Raw genomic sequence first — 25,333 nt, 5'->3', positions numbered from 1 at the left:
GGCATTACACTGAGTTTTGTATATCTAATTTAATTTCATGAGAATAAAGGAGGCATCAGAAAAAGGGAGTGCTGGGTCTGAAAAGGTTGAGTTTGCTGTGATAAGCACAGGAATGTATGCAGTGGATGAGAATCCGGATGACTTCTACTAGGCCAGGCATTAAAGAGATCTGCAAAATTGCAAAACAATTCCACTCTTCTTACAAGTCTTTGTTCTGAGAAAGTTACCATCATTAAAAATTTATGCTAACTTGCAATGAGTTTATTCATTTTAAATGAATTCATGAATGAAATGCTTAAAAATGGGGGCGCCTGGGTGACTCAGTGGTTGAGCATCTGCCTTCAGTTGAGGTCATGATCCCCAGGTCTTGGGATCAATTCCCCCTCCCCCTCCCCATCGAGCTCCCTGCAGGGAGCCTGCTTCTCCCTCTGCCTATGTCTCTGCCTCTCTGTCTCTAATGAATAAATAAAACCTTTAAAAAAAAAAGTTTAAAAATGAGTAATTTCTCAGTTTTGATTTTAATGTGGTAAGTATCAATAAATAGAACCTATATAAACAAAAGTTCCTTGGGGATCCTCAGTTGTATGAAGGGGTCCTGAGAGGGAAAAAGCTTGACAGCTACTGCTCTAGAGGAAAAGGATGTGGAAGGAGGGCTGGTGCAGGAGTCGGGTGGAGCAGGTACTAAACCGGAGCAGGTACTAAACCGGATCAGTAGGGCATGATTACAAGGGGTTCAAGGAATTCAGGATGAGGTATAAGCTTTTGACTCCGGCAGCTGAGGGAAGGCTAGAAAGCCACTCAGATTTTAATACCATAAACATGTCATTTTGTGCAATAATAAAAATTAAAAGGCAGAACATAAATCCTTGAACATGAAAGCTTAAATGAAAATACGAGCACCAAAAGCCCTTTTCAGGCAGACATAATAATAGTTAAAAACACCTCCTTCTCTCCCTGCTTCTGATCTATACAAACAAACCAGAATGTGGGGACAGTAGTCATGAATGCAACTGGATGGCCCTCCGGAGCCACCAAGGATGGAAAAGGAGCCTTGCAAGGGAACATCTGCTCCCCGCCCTCCCGGGGCCAGGCCCCTTCAATCAGCATCTTCAGGATTCCACATGGTATTATTTTTAAGGATTCAGCTTCAAAAACTTTTAAAATCAGAGGTGTTAAAGAAGCAGGAAGGCCAGACCTCCTGCTCCATCCCGCATTCCTGCTAGAACTGCAGTGCAGGCTCTGGTTCTCTGGGAGGATCGGGCCCTGCCACCTACAGCACTGTTTTTCCCCCCTACCAGGAGTTCTGGACAGAGGAATGGATGTATACTGGAAGCATAACTGGAAAGAAAAAGGCAGAAACGCCTAATTTTTAACACTAGTAGAGCCTCTCCCTCACACAAACTCTGTGGGAACATCCCCAGCCCCCACCCCTGCTTTCTACTTCGCCCCAGTATGAATCTTGGTGCTAGAAAGGGATCCTGTGGTATTAAGACTGACAATAGGAGGGGAAGACGGGAGGAGGTAGGAGGGTAGACACATCCTCTATCCTCTATCTCCCATGCAGATTCAGGGCTAGAGGCCTGGCTTGTAACTCCTGGCAAAGCGCCCACCCTAGCCCAGAGAGAACAAAGTCTGGAGGGACCCACCCAAGACACCATCTTAGAGAGGTACCTTGGTCATCTGAATCCCAAAGACTCCTATCAGCACCAACATTTGTTGCTATTTAGTTCTAAGTTTCTTTTCTTTAAAAAAAAATTTTTTTTTTTTTTAAGAGAGAGAGAAAGCTCTTGAGAGAGAGTGCACAGGCAGGGGAAGGGGCAGTGGGAGAGGGAGAAGCCGACTCTCCATTGAGCAGGAAGACCTGTGAAGGGCTCGATCCCAGGACCCTGGGACCATGACTTGAGCCGAAGGCAGCTGCCTAACCAACTGAGCCACCCAGCTGCCCCTAAGTTACTTTTCTAAAAGGTATCTTTTTTTTTTTTTTTTAAGATTTTATCTATTTATTCATGAGAGACACACAAAGAGAGGCAGAGACACAGGCAGAGGGGGAAGATGCCTCCCTGCAGGCATCCCCCGATGTGGGACTCGATCCCAGGACTCCAGGATCAAGACCTAAGCCAAAGGCACACAGACGCTCAACCATTGAGCGACCCAGGTGTCCCTAAAAGGTATCTTTCAATACCTTCCCCACTTCAACTTTTTTTCTCATTCCTAGTTGGTGGTACAAACTCTCAGAAAAGTTCAAATGGAGCAAGAGCTTGCCTCAGAGCCAGAGACTAGGAGAAAACTGAAAAATCTGTCTTCCCAAGGGCCACAGAAAAGGGAAGAGATCTCTAAGAGCCGTAAGCTGAGCCAAGCTCTAAGAAAAGAAATGTCCAAATAGAAAACTGGACCAGAAGCACTCTAGGCATGAACTTGGCCCCCACAGCTCCACATCTCTCCCCTAACTACCTCTCTGCTAGAGCCCTTGCCTTAGGCTCCAGACCCAGGACCCCTTCCAATTCCGCCCCCACTGCCATACAGTATAGCTGACTCATGAACAACAGGGTTTGAACTGCGTGGGTCCATTTAAATGTGGATTTTATTCCATACAGTACCATAAACGTATTTTTTCCTCTTAATGATCTTCTCAGTAACCTCTTCTTTCCTCTGACTTAAGAATACAGAATATAATATATATAACATACAAATCACGTATAACTGGTCTGTTTATGTTATCAGTAAAACTTCCAGTCAACAGCAGGCTATTTCTAGTTAAGTTACTGGGGAGTCAAAAATTATATGTGGATTTTTGACTGTGCAGGGATTGGCACCCCTATCCTCCCCTTTGTTCATGGGTCAACTGTACAATTGTGAGCCTTCCAAATGGGAACTTCCTATATATATATTCCCAGAGAGCTAGTGTACAGTGCATGTAGGCATAGCATACAGCATAGTGGTTAACAGTGCAGACTTCAGCCAGAATGCATGGGTCCTAATACCAGAGCTGCCACTTTCAGGTTGTGGGATCATAGGTAAGCTAACTAACCATTATAACAGTTCCTATTCCGCAGGGTTGTTGGGAGGATTAGGTGAGTCATTACACGGGAAAACACCTAGGACACTGCCTGCACATAGGAAGCACTCAGTAAATACTAGCTGTTTCTATATTTCAAATGGATCCCAGATTATAAAAGTTTGAAGGAATTGAATATGATGAAGTTAATACCCATACCTGATGTCATTCCTATTGTAAAAGGTGTTCAAATTCAAAACCATAAACTTAACCTGTAACTGAGACCCTTTTCCCAAACTGGAGATTTACACTATCTTGAAAAGAACACCCTGGTTCCAAACCTAATAATCTCTGAGCAAAAAAAAGACATAAAACAACCACACACTCAAAAAAGTTTTTTGGCTGATAATTTATTTTCCCTCTATTTTCAAAAATGCATAACATAGGCATTTCATACATAATTTTTTTATTATTAGCATATAACATTTTCACTAAGACCTTGGCTCTCTAAAGTTCTGGCCTCAGGACTCTTTTATACTCTTTAAAACTTGAGGATCCCCCCCAAAAAAAATTAAAAAAAAAATAAAACTTGAGGATCCCCAAGAGCTTATCTTAGAAACTTTTTTTTTTTTTAGGATTTTATTTATTCAGGAGAGACAGGCTGCCTCTCTCTCTCTGTGTCTCTCCTGAATAAATAAAATCTTTAAAAAAAATTGCCACTAAGGTAAACTAAATGTTATGTTCTAATTTCTTTCCATTTTTAAAAATTATAGAGGAGTGCCTGGCTGGCTTAGTCAGTAGAGCATGCAACTCTCCACCTCGAGGTCATGGAGTTCAAGCCCCATGTTGGACATGGAGCTTACTTGAAAATAAATTAGGGGCTTCAGGTGGCTCAGCCAGTTAAGCATCTGCCATGGGCTCAGGTCATGATCTCAGGGTCCCGGGATGGAGCCCCACATCCCTCATATCCATCAGGGTTCCCTGACTCAATGGGGAGTCAGTCTACTTCTCCCTCTCCCATTCCCCCTACCCCTGCTTGTGCTTTCTCTCACACTCTCTCTCAAACAAATAAATAAAATCTTTTAAAAAATTAACTAAAAAAATAAATATAATAAAAATTATCATTTTAATCACTCTAAAGTATATAATTCAGTGATATTTAATATATTCACCATTTAATACATTAATACCATGACCAAATCTAGTTCCAGAACATTTTCATCATCCCAAAAGAAAACCACATTTCTGCCCCCAGCAACTACTAATCTCCTTTCTGTCCCTCTAGGTACGTACGTGGCCTTTTATGTCTACCTTCTTTCACTTATCATAATGTTTTCTAGGTTCATTCATTTTGTTGTAGGTATCATGGATTCCTTATTATGAATGAATAATACTCTGTCATACGCATATGCCACAATTTGTCCACTGATAAAAAAAAAAGTTAATCAACATTTGGGATCATGTCCACCTTTGGCTATTGTGAATGATGATGAACATTCACCTCCAAGTTTTTGTTTGGACAGCTGTTTTAAATTCGTTTGGATGTATACTTAAGAATGGAATTCCTAGGACATTTGATAACTCTATATTTAGCTTATTGAGGAACTACAAAACTGTCTTCCACTGCAGCAGCACCAGCTTACATTCCCACCAGTAACATATAAGGCTTCTAGTTCCTCTATATTCTTGCCAACACTTATCATTTCCATTTTTTTTTTAATGATGGCCATCCTAATGTGTGTGAAGGGGCATCTCAGTTTTAATTTCTATTTCCCTAATGACTAAATACATTGTTGGCCATTTGTATGTCTTCTTTGGAAAAATGCCTATTCATGTCTTTTGTTCATTTAAAAAATTGGGTTGTTTTTGTTGTTGGATTGTAAGAATTCTTACATCTAATTGTTTTATAACCACATGAAAGCACTTTAAACCGATGACGCATCTGGTCCTCGCCTCTCTACCAAGCTTTAAGACAAATGCCAACCTTCCACATGACAAAAAGAACAACTGAGAAATCAAAATGAGGTCACAGAATCAACTGCGAACAAGACTATATAACTAAAACCTTCATTTTTGTCTTAAATTACAAATCCAGGACTGGATCACAGATGATGACAAAATAATGGTAATAGTCATTTCTTATAAAGCGCTTACTATCTAGCAAGGCACTGTGCTAGCTGCTTTCACATCCTCCCAACAACCCTGGAAGGCAAAAACTAGAATCGACCTCATTTTACATATGGATTAACAGAGGTACAGAAAAGTGAAATTGTTGGCTATGGTTATGCAATTAATACCTGAGCAATTTTGCTTCAGAATCTGTGCTCTTAATCCATTTGCTATACTGGCTCTCAATCATAAAATAACAAATCTTGACCAACTGCCGAACTCTGGACCTAAAAAAAAAAATGCTAGTAGCTACATTGTGATATGTCACTTTCTAGTTCTAACCCCCATGGTCTGCACAAATCTTTCAAGTTAACTCTTGGTTCTAGGACTTGCCTCTTCATCACATTTAGGAATGTCACAAAGAAGTAAATCCAAAACTAGATGGGTGAATGCCATTTTATCATTCCAATTTAAGATCTGTTATATTTTTGAATCTGACAAAAGACTATTCAGGATATGGTGACTCAGTTGTCTATTTCCAAGAGCATCTGGAATGCATCTTGACTGGAATTATAAGATGTTACAGTTACCAGCAAAGGCAGGCCTAAAGGTCCATCTAATTCAAACCTATAATTTACAATATAATTACACATCAGTTAATGGTTTTGTAAACTAAATCTCAAACTTGAGAAGAAATCTAAAAGGTAATGTATTTCATAACAAAACCAATATGAACAGAATGCTAGAGGTTATAGATTTCATTTTCTGAGCAATAATTACAGGCATAACTGCCTGCTATATCCAGCACTGCTACAACTGCCTGGAATTATGCGACCTCAGAATGTGAAAGAACTTTAGGCCCTACCTAAACAATCCTTCACAAACAATTCTCTCCTTCTAGAATTAAAAGGCAGGCTAAAGCCCTGAAATGTGCCTATGTGATAAATGATCATTTATTTATACCAAATTTTATTTCATAATGTTATAGTACTTCTAACTATTTTTGTGGTATTTCAAGTATTTAAGTTCAGCTACCCAATACGTCATTTGTAACGTTATTGTTACAACAAATGATAGCAAATATAACGTTCTGTTTTCTCATCCGTAACATAATGAAGTGTATTTACCATTTCTCTAACAGAATTATGGAAAATAAATTTTAGATAGGACATGACAAAATCTCTTGTAAAATACATGAGACATGACAGGTACTCAATAAATATTCCTGTGTCTTTGTGAAGTCATGGGTGTGAGTTAGATAATACCAGAAGCCATTCTAAAGCAAACTTTACATAAGCTAAGTGCAACTCTGATTAGTATCTAAAAGGTCACTTATCTGATGAACTCAACTGCATATAACCCAGAATCTAGATACCAGGAGAGCCTCCTGATTAGAAAGATAGGTATCATTTGTAAGTTATAAAGGAAATCAGTTTACTTCTTGGGCTAGACCTAATGTCATTTCTAGATACAGCAGAAGGCTCTATGAAGGCTCTTTCTATATATATCCTATCACCCATTTGATGAAATGTTTCTTTTTTTTTTCTTTAAAGATTTTATTTATTTATTCATGAGAGACACAGAGAGAGAGAGAGGGGCAGAGACATAGAGGGAGAAGCAGGCTCCATGCAGGGAGCCCAATGTGGGACTCGATCCTGGGATTCCGGGATCACACCCTGGGCTGAAGGCAGGCGCTCAACCAATGAGCCACCCAGGCGTCCCTGCTGAAATGTTTCATTTAATTAGGGCTATGGAGGTTCAACATGCAAAATATTAACATGAATACATGTAAGTCACAAAGGAAATGTAAAATGCTTTCCTCTTCTGATGGGATTGTGAAATAAAAGAATTCCATACCAGAGGGACCTAGAGAAAGGATGGAAAGAGATACAGTCAAGCACTGGGTGTTATGCTATATGTTGGCAAATTGAACTACAATTAAAAAATATATAAATGTAAAAAAAAAAGAAAAGAAAAAGAAAAAAAAGTTAAAAAAAAAAAAGAAATGATAAATACCCACCATTTGCTTCGACGTGGATGGAACTGGAGGGTATTATGCTGAGTGAAATAAGTCAATCAGAAAAGGACAATTAGGGCAGCCCGGGTGGCTCAGCGGTTTAGTGCCGCCTTCAGCCCAGGGCCTGATCCTGGACACCCGGGATCGAGTCCCACATCGGGCTCCCTGCATGGAGCCTGCTTCTCCCTCTGCCTGGGTCTCTGCCTCTCTCTCTCTCTCTCTCTGTCTCTCATGAATAAATAAATAAATTAAATAAATTAAAAAAAAAAAGACAATTATATGGTCTCATTCATTTGGAGAATATAAAAATTAGTGAAAGGGAATAAAGGGAAAGGAGAGAAAATGAGTGAAAATATCAGTGAGGATGACAAAACATGAGAGACACCTAACTCTGGGAAATGAACAAGGGTTAGTGGAAGGGGAGGTGGGGCAGGGGGTTGGGGTGACTGGGTGATGGGCACTGAGGGGGTCACTTGGTGGGATGAGCACTGGGTATTACGCTACATGTTGTCAAATTGAACCCCAATAAAAGATTAAAAAAAGAGAGAGAGAGATAACAGTCAAAAGTTTGGGAGCAGGGTGGGACTCAAAGAAATGATTAATAGCTGGGGCAGGAGCTTCCTATTGAGACCTAGTCTGACCCAGAAGGATAAGCCAGAGACAGAAGGACGAGTGAACAGTGGCATGAAATGAAATGCGAAGGAAGGTAAGTGTATGTGACAAAAGGATCATACTTGGAGGTTCAGGTGGCCAAAGTCTGGAAAGGTGAGGTATAGATGGAAAAGATGAGGAAGAAACCAGAAAGGTCACAGGGATGGTGCATAAAGCACTCATCAGACTGGGTACAAAGGTTCAGATTTTACCCTCTAACGTAGCAATTCTCTGTGTGGTCCCTGGATTTCTGGAGTTCCCAGGACCCCTTCAAAGGGACCAGAAGATCAAATCTACTATCATAATAGTACTCGGACATCATTTTCCCTTTTCACTCTGTTTATATTTGTGGTAATACGTAAATGACTGGTGGGTTAACTGCTGCCACCTTGGCAGTGGCACCAAACTGTACTGGTGGTCGTGTATTCCTCACTGCCACACAATCACAGTAAAAAAAAATCAGTTTCACCTCAGAATGTCCTTGATAAGTCATCAGAAAGTATTACGATATTAAATCTCAGCCCCTGAATAAATGTGTTTAATATTTATGTGACCAAAAGGGAAGTAATCATAAAGCACCCCAATGGCACGCAGACGATGACCAATGTCTTGAGAAAACACACCTGTGCAAACGTGTTGGAAGCTGAACTAGCCACTGTTTTCGTGGAACACAAATTTTACTTGGCAGAACAACAACAGAAAATCTATACTTACTTTTAGACAAGTATTTGGCAAATGGTTCTCAAAAATGAAGTGAGTCAACTGCTTCGAGAAACACTGATGGTACTTGTTGCTAACGATAAAAGAGTTTTTGGGCAAAACTTTTAAATTTGGAAAACTAGTATCTGCCAACGTGAATTAGGCTACTTCCCGACTTTTAGAGAATTTTCTAATAAGATGGATTCTCGTATTAACAAATGGGATCTTGTATTGTTTAATGAAACATTTGGAACTACACAACTCGCTGAACTAATATTTTGCAAATGACCAATACATGATGTTACAAAATCACACAGGAGTAAAATATCCATCCAAATTGCAAGATGAGCTAATAGATTTTATTGTAATGCAGTATGAAAAGTTCACCAACATAATTCCAGATTCCGCATTGCAACTAACCCTTAGGAAACTATCAGTGTCAAATTTTGGTATAGTACCAAAGAATAACCACAATTTTCTGAAAATGCCATCAAAAGACTCCTGGTTTTTTCCAACTACATATCTGTGTGAGGCCAGATTTCTTTCAGCTACTTCAACCAAAACATTTCGCAACCCATGGACTGCAAGAACAGATATGAGAACCCAGCTGTCTTCTATTAAGCCAGACATTCAAAGAAGTTTGCAAAAATGTAAAACGATGCACTCTTCTCACTAAACGTTTTTGCTTTGTAAAACAGTTTTCCTAACCCTGTTATTTATTAGGCATGTGATGGGCTTTACAGATATTTGCAATAAAATAAAATATTTTGTAAATTTCTCAGTTTTAATTTCTAATCTGGCAGATAGTGATAGATTAAAAAAAATCCACATAAAGAAAAGCTCCTCGAGGTCCTTGATAACTTGTCAGAGTACACAAAGGTCCTGATACCAAAGTCTGAATGAAACCTGCCACCACAGGAGATGAAACATACAGGGAAAGATTTTATCGTGAGGTAGATGTCCAAACACACTCCTCTGGCAACAAGGGGTAGGTTAACACTGAACAGGTGAGGACTAGAAGCCAGACCAGTCAGTAAGAACAAGTGGAAATGTGAACAATTCCAAAGTGTGGAAGTGTGGGCTATGACGACAAGCAATGGACATAACGGGAAAGAGATGAATTCAAAAGATGTTTCGGGGCAGGAGAGTGGACAGAACCTAGCAACCAACTTCAGAATGAGACAGAAGGAGTCCAGGTTGCCAGCCTGCATGGCCAACTTGCAACTGCCCATCCACCTACCTGGCTTACAGACAGGTACTGAGTCGATCCCTATAGAGATCTAGATATCCCAAAGTCAATCAGTTCTAACAACAACTCTCTGACACCAACTACCTCCCTGGGGTTAGTACAGACCCCACAAGTTAAGGGCTCAGTCCCACTTCAGACATCAGCCACAAGTCTTGAGTAGCCCCTGAAGTGCTTGAGTATCCCCAGCCCTTCTACTGGCAGCCTATAAATTCGGGGGTTCCCACAACCTCCACCTTTCCCCAGGTTCAGTAATTCATTGGAACTACTCACCAAACTCAGGAAAGCACTGTACTTGTCATTAGTTTTATTACCTCTCTTGTCTGTGAACAATGGTGCCCACTTGTTGTTTTGGAATGCTGGTGAGGTTGGGGTCCAAAGCTGATGGCCAAGAAGGAATTCTTGAGACGTCTTTGGTGCAAAAAGGTGATTTTGCTTGAGCAGCGGGACAGGACCCAAAGGCAGACAGAGCTGCTACCCCAGGGTTATGAGGGGTGACGGATCCTGTAACTTGGGAGTTGGGGGAGGTTAAGGAAAGAGAGGTGTCCAAAAGGACTTTCATATGCTAAAAAAGACTCAAGAGATACTGAGGCCTTGCCATTGTCAAGCTAAAGGAGTTTGTCCCTCTAGCAAAGCATTAACTTTAAGAGAGTTGGGAGTTTCCAAGAGGAAGGTTATATACTCCTCCGCCTACCTCAAGTAATTGTCAATGGGCTGAAGGGTATAAGGAAATTTTATTTGATTTACATTCCCTTCTACCTTTGCTTCCCACATCATCATGGGGGGCTCTAGGAAATTGAATCTCTAGATTTCTGGAAATTAGGCTATTGATAATGCTTTTTCCTTGTAAATCACTAAGACCCCAGTAAACTGAGAGAGACTCAAGTCCCGCAGGGCTGTGATCTCTATTAGTTAACCATCTGTTTTTTTTTTTCCTTCCCTTAGTTTTAGGGTAGCCAAGAGTGCCTGAGCAATGTCACCTGTATCCCACCTGGGAGTGAGGAAGAGGATTTGTGGGTGTCAGTTTGTGCTTTGTCCTAACCTTGCCCTCAGCTCCCTCATTACATCTACCCACACATCTAAATGTTCACCAAACCAGATGTCCAAACCTCGCCATTCTAGGGTTTCTATACAGGGCTTCATCAGACTGACATGACTGATTAAATCACTGACCACAAGATGAAACTCAAATCTCCAGTCCTCCTCCTTTTTTGGGGGGTGGTGGCTAGTAGTCACTTCATTAGCATAAACTCAAGTAAGGCCTAAAAGGGCTCATTTTGAATAACAAAAGATGCTCCTACAAGTCAGGAAATTCCAAAGGGAACCATGGAGGAAAGTCAACTACACTTTTTTTATTATGCTACAGAGTACCTAACATAGTTATTGATCTTTAGTAGGTACTCAATAAATAACTGCTGTAGAAAAAAGGTTAGAACGCAGAAGAAAAGACAGAACTCCAGGTATACACAGAAAACAAGATTTATTAGTGGTCGCTAAAACTCGTAAGAGTGGAGAGGACTGTCCTAGAGGGGACTGCAAGGTCAAAAGAAGGTAGAAATAACAGCTCTAGAGACAGAACGTAATGAGGTAAGGAGCCCCAAGAGACCAAGAAATCCTAGATGTGATAGAGAGGAAAAAAACCGAGTATAAGGCAGGGAAAGCCAAAATAGAAGAGTGTTTCTAAAGAAGAAATGTGGGGGCACCTGGGTGGCTAAGTGGTTGAGCATCTGCCTTTGGCTCAGGCCTCAAGTCATGATCCCAGGAATCCCTGATGGAGTCTCGCATACGACTCCCATGGGGAGCCTGCTTCTCCCTCTGCCTATGTCTCTGTCTTTCTGTGTCTCTCATGAATAAATAATCTTTAAAAAAACAAAGAAGAAATGTGTCGAGGGGTGCCCAGATGGCTCAGTCAGAAGAACCTGGGATAACTGATCTTACAGTTATGAGCTCAAGCCCATGCTGGGTGTAGAGGTTATATTGAAAAAACAAAAAAAAAAGTGTCAAGTCAGATGTCAAGAAACAAATGGGTGGAAACTTGTGTGCAGCAATCAACAATGGAGGGGCAGAGCAGAAACCCACTATGATGAGTAACAGGAACAGTAAAGACACCCAACATGAAACTACTCTTCCAAGAAACGTGGCTGCCAGAGGACGACATGGGTCGCCAACCAGTGGAGGGAGCACAGCAGCACTGGGATGAACCCAAATACAGTGTGAAGGAAGGGACGGAGGAGGCAGAGAACAGGCCTGGTTCAGGCTGGAGGTTTTGGATTGACACCAAACCCTGTTCTACCTGCCTTAAAGGCCCTGCCCAGTCTGGCCTCCCCTTCTCCACGGCCATGGAGGCCTTCTTCTCAAACGTGCTGTGCTCCTTCCTCATGGTGTGGGTCCTGTTCCCATGCTGGTTCCTTCCCTGATGAACTCCTGTGCGTAGCTCAGACTCCCGGGTCCATGTCACATCTCCCATGGACTCCAGAACTGGGTTGCGTCCTCCTGAATGCTTTCTGCAGTGCTTTCAACAGCTGGAAATCATGTATTTATGTGGGGTGGCTCGTGGGTTGTTTTGTTGGTATGTCCATCTGTCCCACTGAAATAGAAACAGACGGAGGACATGTAGCTGTCACCCCTGTCCTCCCTGCTCCTGCCTCAGCTCCTGGCACACAGGACTTGAGCAGGACTCGAAGCAGTGGACTCACTTCATTTTTGTGCAGGACTGAGCGGTGGCACCGCTGAAGGGAACAAGCACCGGAGACAGGCCCAGAGTCACAGAGGAGCCAGAGAGGAACTGGCACCTAGAACCCGAGGAAGGAAGGTGACGCCCACCTCGTCCTTCTCCCTCTCATCGCAAGAAGCAAAGGGTAAGTAAGTGTGAGTCAGTGAGAGTCACAAGAGCTATTTGGGAAGTGGGCAGCAGGCCCAGACAGGAGGCAGAATCGGCCCTGAAAAGTGAAGGTTCGGGAGCCTTGGGGGAAGCCTGAGGAAATGGGCAAATCTGGTGAGAACAGGAGAGAAAGCTGTGAGGGAATACTCAGCGGGTCACCGCCAAGCGGGGAGGGAAGCCCACGAGTCTGTATGCTTCTCCTCAGCCAGCTGTCAGCCGCACAAACACAGGAAACAGCATGCAGATAGCTGGGCTGGAGAGGCGACGGAGGTCTGCAGGGGAGAAATGACAGAGGGACAGCTGGCCAGGGGTCGTGGGTGTGACACGCTCAGTGTTCCCAGGTGCACAGGGCAGGAAACAAAAGCAGGAGGAAATGAGCCACCTGAGATGAGAGAAAGCGAAGGAGGACCAGGAATCAGAGCGGGTGAAATAAATTAGGATACAGAATCTTAAAAATAGGGGCACCTCGGTGGCTCAGGGATTGAGCGTTTGCCTTTGGCTCAGAGTGTGATCAGAGGGGCCTGGGATCAAGGCCCGCATTGGGCTCCCCACAGGGAGAGCCTCCTTCTCCCAATGCCTAGGTCTCAGCCTTTCTCTCTGTGTCTCTCATGAATAAATAAAATCTTAAAAAAAAAATCATCTAGGCTTTAAAAAAAAGAATCTTAAAAATAAGAATCTTAAAAATAAGTGCAGCGTATATGATAAGCTCTTGCCACCTACTGTAATCAGTCTCTTACCAAAACCATAACAACAAATCTCAAAAATAGGCCCGGGCCGTCTGGAAAAGGTCAAGTTGCTATCTCTCCTAGAGTCTTAAAAAAAAAAAAAAAAAAAAAAAAAAAAAGCAGACGACTGAAGAAAGGATATATCCCTTTCCAGTTCCAACTTTTCCATAGTAGATACATGTTTCTCCAGCAGTTCCAGATGAGCGTAAGTTAAAAAGCCTCCAAGAATGAGCCAAGACAGAAAGCTACACACCTTAGGCACTGAGGAAATCTGCAATGACAGAAGCAGCCCAACTGGTGACAGTAATGCCCACAGTTCTAAATTTAAGGTGATCTAACCAGACTACAGAGGAGTCTCCCAAACTTCATTCTATTCAGAGAAGTCACAGAATAGTAAAATATATTTAGTTCTAAAATGAATGAGAAATACAAATTCTGTAGGCAGTATGCTACCCATTTAAATTTAAAAACCAAACTTTATTGAGAAGAATGCTCACATATGCTTTTGGTTTCTTTGAGGTCTTTGTATCATTTTATTAAAGGCTTTCACTTAAAAGAAGAAAATGGTCACCCTTTTCATATTTTCACCATTTATTATGAGTGTTTTGGGCATGTGTTTGCCTACTCAACACCCTTCCTTCTCCCAACTGATCCTATTTTCCCTCCTGTGATTTCCATGAGTTTAGGTACAGACCTTACCAACTGGTACAAAAGATGGACCCAAAAGCCAGGACAGCCAATGAGGTCCTGCACTCTCCTGACCAAGAGGACTGGTTCAGGCTCATGATCAAGCCAGGCCAATCAAAAACCCTTGGACTTGAAGGTATGTGAGTCAACATACCTTCCTTTGTTTAAGACAGCTGGTGCTTGGGACACCTGGATGGCTCAGTGGTTGAGCTTCTGTCTGCCTTTGGCTCAGGTCATGATTCCAGGGTCCTGGGATCCAGTCCCACAACAGGCTCCCCGCAGGGAGCCTGCTTCTCCCTCTGCCTGTGTCTCTGCCTCTCTCTCTGTGTCTCCCATGAATAAATAAATAAAATCTTTAAAAAAAAAAAAAAAAAAAGACAGTTGGTGCTTCTTCCATTTGCAAATAAAAAATTTCAGACAAATATAAATAAGGACTATCATAACACCAAATTTTATCTTCCTCTACTTTAATCCTTTCCTTCTCCTTTCCTTCTCTTCCCATCACTTTTTGTTTTCCCTCTCCACCCAACTCCTTAGGAAAATAGACTACCACAACTTACCATTGAGTTGTTAGGACATCACCATGGGATAGAAAAAGCCTTCGACCCGGGTAAATTAAGCTGAGATTCAATTTCTCGGTATTTAGATGAGAGTCTAAATTTACCAATTAAAGTTGAGAGTCTTGTTTCAGAGGCATGAACAGAACACACCTGAACAGACTTCAAACTCACCCCCTACACGGACACACGCAATAGTGTTATGTTCACTGTGAATATCGCTACTATCGTTTTTTTTTGCGTGTGGCCACTGTTATATGTATGTGAAGGGAAATAACACCACTGAACTGCTAGGGCATCTGGAAGTACATTCCAAATCTCTTCCTTCCTGCTTTCCCTCAGCTAGAGATCTGAACTGGTTTAAAAGATGTGAAAGTAAAAAAAAAAAAAAAAAAAAAAAAAAAAAAAAAAAAATTAAAATTAAAATTAAAAAATTAAATAAATAAATGAGTTGAAAGTGGCATCCACATCTGCAAAATGGCTTTTCGAATAAAATCATGATGACCTAAGTTAAATTCTGTACTTCTGCATTTCCTACAATCCTTAATTTTCAATGTTACGATTACATGGAAAATATAATGAAAAAGTCACAACTTCCTCAGAAGTGTTAGAGACATGGTAGTATTACTTAAAAAAAAAAAAAAAAATACAGTGTTGAGAATAAGAACCGTCAATCACCATAACAGTAACCCACTCAACTGGCTTAAACCAAAAGGAACAGGAACAGGAATGCAGCCAGTCCACAGAAATGAATGAAGACGGTTTAAAGCCATCAGAGATTCAGATAGTGTTCTTTTTGCTTCTGTCCAGATATGTGCTTTATATACACTCCATATGAACACCTTTCTCTGCTCCAGACACAACAGCAGGACATAACTTATGTCCCAAGTGTTTACCTTAGGGCCTTGAGCATGTGAATCTCCAATCCCAATCTCCAGGTCCAATTTCAGATTTCCAGGAAAGGAACACTGATTGGCTAGCTTGGGTCAGGTCCCCAAACCTGGTTCAATCCTCCTCCGTGTCTTCTGTGGGGAGGAAGAAGTTGGCCAGGAGAGGATGTGCAGGTGAAAGGACAGTTAAGGGATTTGTGTTGGGTCAGACACTCCAAAAATTCCTCACACAGTCTCAGTTCTCTGTACTTGTTTTATCATCATCACAATAAGGTCCATCTTAGACTTTTGCTAGGAGTCTAGAGTTTAAAAGAACTTAAGAGAACTGAATCAAATTTAAGAAATTAGACGGTGGGGGATCCCTGGGTGGCTCAGCAGTTTAGCGCCTGCCTTTGGCCCAAGGAACGATCCTGGAGTCCTGGGATTGAGTCTCACGTCGGGTTCCCGGCATGGAGCCTGCTTCTCCCTCCTCCTGTGTCTCTGCCTCTCTCTCTCTTTCTATGTCTATCATAAATAAATAAATAAATCTTTAAAAAAATTTTTTTAAAGAAATTAGAGGGTAAGGAGCTTTTACCACTGTTTGGGGAGTTCACATCAATAAAAAGTACAAATTAAAAACAAATTATAGGGGTACCTGGATGGCTCAGCCAGTTAAGCATCTGCCTTCGGCTCAGGTCATCATCCCAGGGGCATGGGTTTGAGTCCAGAACTGAGCCCAGCATAAAAGCCAACATGGGGCTCCCAGCTCCACCAGGAGTCTGCTTTCCACTGCCCCTACCCCTGCCCCTACCCCTGCTCATGCTCACCCCTCCCTCTTTCCCTCAAATAAATAAATAAAATCTTTTTTAAAAAATTTTTTCTCTGCTTGCTTCAGCAGCACATATCTAATAATTTTTTTTATTAAAAACAAGAGTACACTTAAAAAAACATGTATGTTTGGTCTACATGAAAAACCCAAGAGAAATGGGAAAAAAAAAAAGAAAAATAAGATGTTAGAGGGCTAAGATTCTGTCTTGGTTTAAGCCTGGACATCTGGAACAATTCGTGCATGCTCATGTTCACTTACCAGGTGACCACACTCAGATCTTCCCAACTACTGTACTTTCAAATGGGACACAGGTGTGCTCACGGTACTGCTGCCCTTAGTTACAGGAGATGATGCCTGCCATTAGTACTAATTACCAGGACTAACGTGATACTAATTGTAGAGGACATCAAAAGGTTGAAAAGCACTGAATAAATGACCAAAACACTCCTGGAACTAAGAGAGCAAAGTGGCTGGTTACCAATGTGTATAAGGCCAATACACATTCAACAAATGTTCAAACTCATTGGTAGTGGCAAAAAAAAAAAAAAAAAGGGCAAGTTAAAACAAGACTAAGATTTTTCTTAAATTGTTTTATCCAGTCGTGGTGAGGGAACACAAATTAGGGACACAAAGTCAGGGGAACACACTTGAGGGCAGTGGTGGGCTATGGAGGCTTAGAATATATTCCAATACATTAAGTGAAAAATACAAGCTACACGAAGGTATGTATTGAGATTACAAAGTGGCAAGGCAACGAAGACTGAATTCAGCCCTCGGGTATGCAATGTCTGAAGCCCAGTGTGTTTATAAAAATTGTGGCCCATACAAAAATTGCAAGATTTCATATTAAATCCATATCTCTAGATTTCCAGCTTTTTTTTTAAGATTTTTAAAATTTATTTATTCATGAGACACACACACAAAGAGAGAGCGAGAGAGGCAGGGACACAGGCAGAGGGAGAAGCAGGCTCCAAGCAGGGAGCCTAATGCTCAATCCCAGGTCTCCAGGATCAGGCCCTGGGCTGAAGGCGGCACTAAACTACTGAGCCACCCGGGCTGCCGATTTCCAGCTTCTCTTGAAGAACTAGAAGGTATGTCTCTCAGGCCACAAATGAGTAGGCTGCCTGGCCCTGGGGAGCCTCTTGCATGGACCAACTTCAGTGCCCAGGTCCCTAGCATGCCCTCATGTCTCCCAGACTGAGCAGCTCACACACCCAATCTGCTGAGAAATTTGAGCTGATGGACCCTTCACAGCATATGAACAGTCATTATTGCTGGATAGTGAGATTCTAGGTCCACTTTTTTCTTGTCTATATTTTCAAAAGTTTTCTTCGATAAACACATACTGCTTTTGGAGTGAGGGGGGAAAAATGTTATTTTTTAAATTACCAAATCACAACTGCAATATCACTTCATCTAATGAGACTGAAACAACTAAAGATAACAGATAATGACTGTGGTTTAAAACTAACTGAACTAAGGAAGTAATGTAAGGTTACAATTACTACAGTATTTCCCTCCTTTGATACTAATTAAAACACCAGCTTGCACAGACAATAGCAGCGTTTTACAAATTAGATTTTCCTCGAAGTGAACAGCTTCTACAGACAATCAAGTCATAAAATACCTATTTTAAGGATTCATTTCCCTATATTTCAAGTTTCTTTCGCCAAGAAATATAAACAGAAACTCTATCAGAAATCTGTTAATCAACTTAATGCTTAAAAAGTTAAATAATTGCTGATCTTTATTTCACATTGTTTGGTTTCGTCTGATCAATAATAACAGTAGTTTCACAAGAACTTCAAAAAGTTTCTACCAATCACTATTCATCACACCCCATCCCTGAAAGCTCAAAGAGTATCTTCATGGCAAAGAAAAATTCCCACATCAGGTTTCCTGCATGGAGCCTGCTTCTCCCTCTGCTTGTTTCTCTCTCTCTCTCTCTCTCTCTCTCTCTGTGTCTGTCTCTCATTAATAAATAAATAAAATCTTTTAAAAATTTTTTTATAAATGGGGATCCCTGCGTGGCTCAGCGGTTTAGCACCTGCCATCGGCCCAGGGCATAACCCTGGAGTCCCAGGATTGAGTTCCACATCAGGCTCCCTGCATGGAGCCTGCTTCTCCCTCTAGCTGTGTCTGCCCCTCTCTCTCTCTCTCTCTCTCTCTCTCCCTGCATGGAGCCTGCTTCTCCCTCTGCCTGTGTCTGCCCCCGCTCCCCGCCCCCCCGCATGGAGCCTGCTTCTCCCTCTGCCTGTGTCTGCCCCTCTTTCTCCCTCTCTGTCTCTCATTAATAAATAAAATCTTTTTTAAAAATTTGAAAAAAAGAAAAATTACAAAGCTAGGTAGAAATGGCAATATCCACAGGTGACAGAAAGTAGAGTCAATTCAACATTTCTCTCTTGCTTTCCTACAAGCCACTCCCACTCCCATGAAATCCAGAGTGATCTTTTTAAACAAAAGCAAATCATGGGACTCCTCTGCTTAAAACTTACCTTAGTTTCCTACTTCCATTGACTTAAAAAAATCCAAACTAGCCCCTATCTCCTCAGTGCTCACCAAACTTGAGGAACTCTGGCCTCCAGACAATCAGGTCCTCAAACACTAATAATCTACTCAATGTGCCAACAAGCAACTGCTCAGGGTCCAACATGTACCAGGCACTGTTCTAGCTGCCGGGGATAAAGCAGTGAACAATACACACAAAACTCTCTACCCTCCTGAAGCTTACATACTAGTAACCTCTCTACCACCTTATCTTCTGCCTCAATTTCTGTAATCATTTAAAGAATTTTAAAACAATTATAATGACTGTTATTTGAAGGTATCTGGAAATAAACAATACTACCTATAATAATGTTATTATCATTTGCTGACTTTCTTTAATAGTAATTATCATAAACAAAGGAGAGAAGAAATAAAAAAGGGGGACCTTTACTCATTGAAACTTTGCTATACACCAGTAATGAGACTTATTTATCCATTTTTCAAGCTTTCTCTCATACTAGCTATACAGCTTTTAGATGCCAGTGACCAAAAGGTAGCATTTCAATTCTGCCAGAATGGAGCAGTTGAGTTTAAATAATGCCAGAAAGTGGAAGATTACTTGTTTTCAAAATCTAATTATCTTAGGTTTGCAGCAGAAATGGATTGTTATAAAACAGCATCTCCACAACGAAGATTATAGATCTTCCACAGACTCTTATTATAAATAACATACAGGAATGGTGTGTGTATGTTTATACAATGACTTATGATAGGAAACACTACCCTTGTTAGAACAATGTAACCGCTCAGGAACTTTGTCTCAGAAAAAAATAATTAGCCCTACACACACGCACGTACACAAAGATAAAACAAACAGATCCAAGAGCATCTTGTTTCCAGTGCTTTTAGCATAAGAATCAGTGTCCTCCTGGGGTGCCTGGGTGGTTCAGTTGGTTAAGCATCTATCTGCCTTTGGCTTGGGTCATGATCCCTGGGTGAGGGACTGAGCCCTATATAGGGCTCCCTGCTCACCGGGGAATCTGCTTCTCCCTCTCTCTTCCCCTGCTGTGTGCTCACACACACTCTCTTTCAAATAAATAATAAATAAATTTTTTTTTAGAAAGTAAAAAGAATCAGTGTCTTCCTTATGGCACTTAGGTGGCTCAACTGGTTGCACATCTGACTCATCGTTTCGGCTCAGATCAGTCTCAGCCCTGCATCAGGCTCCACGCTCAGCATGGAGTCCGCTTGGGATTCTCTCTCCCTCTCCCTGCCCCACCCCCAACACGCACAAGTGCTCTCTCACTCTCAAATAAATAAAAAAAATATTTAAAGAATCAATGTCCTCCTTTACTAGGTTGGCTAATGCATGGCACTAAAAACCACTTGGCTGCATTCATTTCCATGAGCTGTATCCATGTCTTGCAAATCCATGCTACCAGTCACCGGGAGGACTTGCAGGCAAGACACAAGGATGAACAAAACCATCACTGACAGAAAAACTAGGCAAAATGCCCATTAAAGCAAGAGGATCAGGGATCCCTGGGTGGCGCAGCAGTTTGGCGCCTGCCTTTAACCCAGGGCGCGATCCTGGAGACCCGGGATTGAATCCCATGTCGGGCTCCCGGTGCATGGAGCCTGCTTCTCCCTCTGCCAGTGTCTCTGCCTCTCTCTCTCTCTCTCTCTGTGACTATCAAAGATAAAAAAAATAAAAATAAAAAAAAAATAAAGCAAGAGGATCAAAAGCACTGCCCTTGTGCATTAGGATAAGATGTTTTATTTTAAACATCAAGGATTAAAAAAAGAAAAACTGACCCACTGCTATGACCTTGTTATGTTCACAGTCATATTCAGCTGAATCTGAAACTCCATCACACCCCTCAGTTCAACTCCTGGGACTGCCATTCAGCCAAGAGTGCAAAGTACTCTGTACCATTCCCACACCACACAACACTGAATGGGTTTTAGTGACCAGCTTAAAATTGAGCTGTCAATTCAGCACAAGCAAACTCAGGCCAGAGAGCTAAAGCCAAAACAATTTCACCAATGCTCTCTCTGGGCAATAAGTTAGTAAGATAAACGGCTGATTAATTCTCCCAGAAAAAGGTCAAAAGAGCACTGAATTCAAATAGATCAACCTGTTTCAAATTCACCTGGTTAGAGAGCTACAAATGTTAGCAACAAAATGTTAATGATAGTCTACCATCACATTTATTAACAGGCTTGGGTTTTTTGTTTTTAGCAATCTCCGGGTGGATCCATGACATCTCTGTACAGAGAGGCCATCACATTCCTGAAGTGAACTTCCACAGACTGATTCAAATCTCCAAATTGGCCAATATGGGAACGTTTGGACAGACTCCCAGCTGTCTTCCTTATCATACGTCTACACACAGTCGTTTCCAAGGCAAGTCCACATTACAAGTGAACCGCCTTTTCAAATTTCACTAGTCTTCTCTGTAACTCTAATCCTGTTTTTCATGCAGGGGCACTTCAGGAAAACCACTACATTGGAAAGGATAATAAGCTGCTTTGAGAGACGAATGCTAGATAGTAGACAAGGCTTATTTGTGAGCTAACTTATATGACTAACTTCTCAACAAGAGGGACTCAGGCCTATAAACTGATACGCAGCAGAGAACCTCCAGGTTATTCCAAAAATGAAATCAGGAATATAAAAATACCCTAATGCCTATAAATCATGTCCAAGAAACAGGCAGTCCAGGATCGTGGCTGAACATTTGGGCTCTGGACTTACACATCTGGGTGGCCACTTGCTGGCTCTTTAAAGTTCCTTAACTGCTGGTACTTCAGTTTCCAAGGCATACTCATCTAAAAAAGGACAATTTTGTGAAGACTGAGTGAGGTAGTGCTTATCAAATGATGCAAAAGGACTTGCTAAATGTTAGCTATCACTATTAGCAGTGCATGAATTTTCTGACTTTCCAGATCATACTCCTGAACACATCACATTAACATCCCTTTCTTCTTCCTAAAAATAATAATTCACTAGGTTTGTCACTGGTTAACTCATTCCAAAAAAAGGGAGGGAAGAAAACAGAACTCTCAACCACCACTGTAAGGATGTATATTGCTACAACCTTTCTAAATGACAACATGTATCAAAAATCTTAAACTTTGCATGCACTGTACTTTGATCTTGCAAATCCACTTCTAGAAACTTATCCTACAGAAAAAAAAAAAATCTCCCAAGTATACACAGAGATGCATGTAGGAGAAGAGTCACTGCGGAGTTTTAACAGCGGGAGAAAAAAGAAAATTAATGTCTGATAAAAAAAATAGGTTAAATGATCACAGACATAAAATGGAATCTTATTCAGTTATTAAACTATTACAACTGACGATATAGCCATGGAAAGATTCATGATATAAGAGGTTAAGCCAAACAAAGTTACAAAATAATCATGTATAGCAGGGCCCATATTTGTTACCAAAAATTGTATATAAAAAGCCACATGCACCCACAAAAAAAGAGGGTTTGAAGAAATAGGTACTGAGGTAGTGGATATAGAAGTATTTTGAAGTTTTTACTTTTCGCTATTTCGATTTCTTTCTACCATAAAGACGCAATTCCTTAAAATACAAGGGAAATGAACTGATTAGCAATTTGCTTCTAAAATATACAACAAATCTAAAAGCGATGACAAGATTTATCTTTATTTAGAAAAATACCTATTTACACAATATTTGATGGTTTATTACTTTTAATGGTTAGTTATCCAATTAAAGATTAGATATCCAATTAAAAAGTTAGTTATCCAATTAAAAATTAGTATCAAGAAATTAGCAAGAGACTTCTTTTTTTCAAGAGATGGATTTCTACCATCAAGTGCAGCAGTACAAAAATTAAATGGATTAGTTTGAGTTTTATATATTTTTATATACTCGAACTCCTTATCATCATAATTACCATTTAGTACATGAATATATCTCAAGAATTTATGTAAACATTTGAAGTACTTAAACTTAACCTACTATTATTATTCCCATTCAGCTGAAAAAACTGAGACATTGAAAGGTTAAGGGCCAGATCAAAGTCACAGATTGTGTGTGGTCAAACCCAATACCCTGTAGAAATTTTACTCCTAACTATTCAGCACCCTCAACTATATAACAGAAACTGTTCTTTATGGGGTACTACACTGGATTCTGAAAAGAAAGACTGAAGGTCATACTTTATTAGGATGAAAAATGAAATTGGAAAACATACCAATTTTCTGTATTTTCTGTAAACCAATTTTTACAGCAGTATGTTGGGTTTATCATAGCATACCAGTGGCATTTTGAGATAGTGTTAAATAGTAACCCACCACTACATGGGGACCTAAATTTACGTTTTTAGTCTCTAAACAATATTTTGATAGAAGCCTTCTTTTCAGCTTAATCACCTTGTGCCTTCTATTCTTGGGAAAGGTTCTCCCTTTTCAGAGCCAAACAAACTTACATAAATGACTGGGCACAGTACATGTAGCTCCTAATTTATAAAATCCGTGACTAAGTAATAATATTAATTTTACAAGAAAAGGTTTTAAAGTGTGGCCTCATTGCAACCTTATCCACTCATAAATATTTAATGGAGCTCCTCCAGGCACTATTCTAGGCACTGGAGATAGAATGATGAGCCAAAATCTCTGCTCTTCTGAAACATATATTTTAGGTGCATTATATATCTGAAAGTCGTAGTCCATTTTTTAAAATTTTTTTTTTAATTTTTATTTATTTATGATAGTCACAGAGAGAGAGAGAGGCAGAGACACAGGCAGAGGGAGAAGCAGGCTCCATGCACCGGGAGCCTGATGTGGGATTCGATCCCGGGTCTCCAGGATCGTGCCCTGGGCCAAAGGCAGGCGCCAAACCACTGCGCCACCCAGGGATCCCCGTAGTCCATTTTTTATTAGCAGCCTAAGGTATAAAACTTAGTCTGCTACTTAAAATCTGCTATCCACTTCAGGGGACGGTCTTAGGAGAAGGAAAGCACAGGGCCAGCTGTTCTCCAACTTTTCTATTCCAAGAGAAATTCCTGGAGAACTTGTTTAAAAATCGGATTCCAGGGTCCCATCTCCAGGAATCGGATTCTGAAGTAAGGTGACAAAAAAAAAAAAAAAAAAAAAAAACCTGTATTTTTAACAAGAACCTCACTTAATGCTGATCTAAATGATCTGAGGTCCAGACTTTGAGAAACCCACCAGTAAGTGGAGCCATTCAGAAGAAAATGATCATTCCAAAGAGACTAGTGCTATGGCAGTGAAACCTGAACCAAGTAACATAAACCCAACCCTCACGTAATTAATTCTGTGTCATTCACAAATCTAGCAAATTAAAAAGATGAGTAAGAATGGAGCAATTTACCAGCACCTCCCCCTTAACATCTTATGGGATATTTGAATTTTCCTCAAACTAGGCATTTGCTGAAAAGATGAACTTGAGTTCTACCAACAGAAGAGATAAGCATTAAGAAAAAGGAAATTTCTAGTAAATTGAAAAAAAAAATGCTAAGAGGGACAAACATTTCAGGGAACTAACTTGCTACTACTCATTTTATGCCCTATTTCACAATGCTTAGTATCTGAACAATCCACAGGGTTCCAAAGTACATCAAAAATTTGTTCATTTCCTCTCCTACTCAGGCAGAATAATAATCATAGAGTTTTGTGAAGGTGCCATGTGCCTCGGCAACTTCAACACATTCTTAGATAAAGAAACGCCATTTAAAAGAAAATTCTATCAGAAATGCTTTTTAAATAGTTTTAATGCCACCACTAAATTAGTGTCCCTTCATTTCCAATTTAGATTACCTAAAAAAGTTCCTGGGTTCTTTACCAACCTCCTACAGAAAAAAAAAAAAAAAAAAAAAAAAATTTCCCCTGGATATTACAAGGACGTACATTTTTAGTTATAAAACAAACACCATGAGTGCAACATAAATGTGTCATGTAAACTAGAAGGGAAAAAAAAAAATCTTTTAAAGAAAAAACCCAGCATTTTGTTTGCAGAGATAAACAGGTAGAAATCCTAACCTTGAAGAGAGAAATTTAAGCTTCTGCAACCTTACATCAGCTAAAAATAAAGGTATCCAGGCAAATACATCCCTCCCATTTTAGGGGTTGAGAGTGGCACTTCGCGAACCAGCTGGCCTGCTGGGTCCTGGCCCCAGTTCCTAACCTCAGATCCTGTCCACTGCCTAATGCATGAGATCTCTGAGCCTGTGTGTTCTTCATCCGTTCAAAGGGATTAGTGACATTGCCTCTCTCCGTCAACGGAATTGAGATTTTTTTTTTCCCAGATGCATTTGTTTTTATTATCTGTCCTTTTTTACTGTGCTTGCTTCTATCATTTGCGCGTTTGACCACGGAAACGGCGAGAGCGGGATGCCCGGGGATAAGCACAAAGAGACGGCATCTGTCCGGAGTGCGCATATATTTAAAATTTCAGGCTGGTGCTGTCTTCAGAATAGCAGTGATGATGACAAAGTTCTAAGGGAAACTTTCATATTAAGGGGCTATCAGAAATCTCCACCGCCTCCCACTCAGCGGGGCAATCAAAAAAATAATAATAATTAA

General features: G+C 40.7%; 1 protein-coding gene across 4 annotated transcripts in view; it reads right to left on the bottom strand.

The window, feature by feature from the left end:
• The window catches only part of ITSN1 (intersectin 1), a 216,349-nt gene that overhangs the window by 190,010 nt on the left and 1,006 nt on the right, over window positions 1-25,333 (bottom strand). The window lies entirely within an intron of this gene.

This window comes from Canis lupus, chromosome 31 (genome assembly GCF_011100685.1).
Source record: "Canis lupus familiaris isolate Mischka breed German Shepherd chromosome 31, alternate assembly UU_Cfam_GSD_1.0, whole genome shotgun sequence".
NCBI classification, from domain to species: Eukaryota; Metazoa; Chordata; class Mammalia; order Carnivora; family Canidae; genus Canis; species Canis lupus.
The sequence above is the reverse complement of the archived record's forward strand: the minus strand, read 5'-3'. Positions and strand labels throughout refer to the sequence as shown.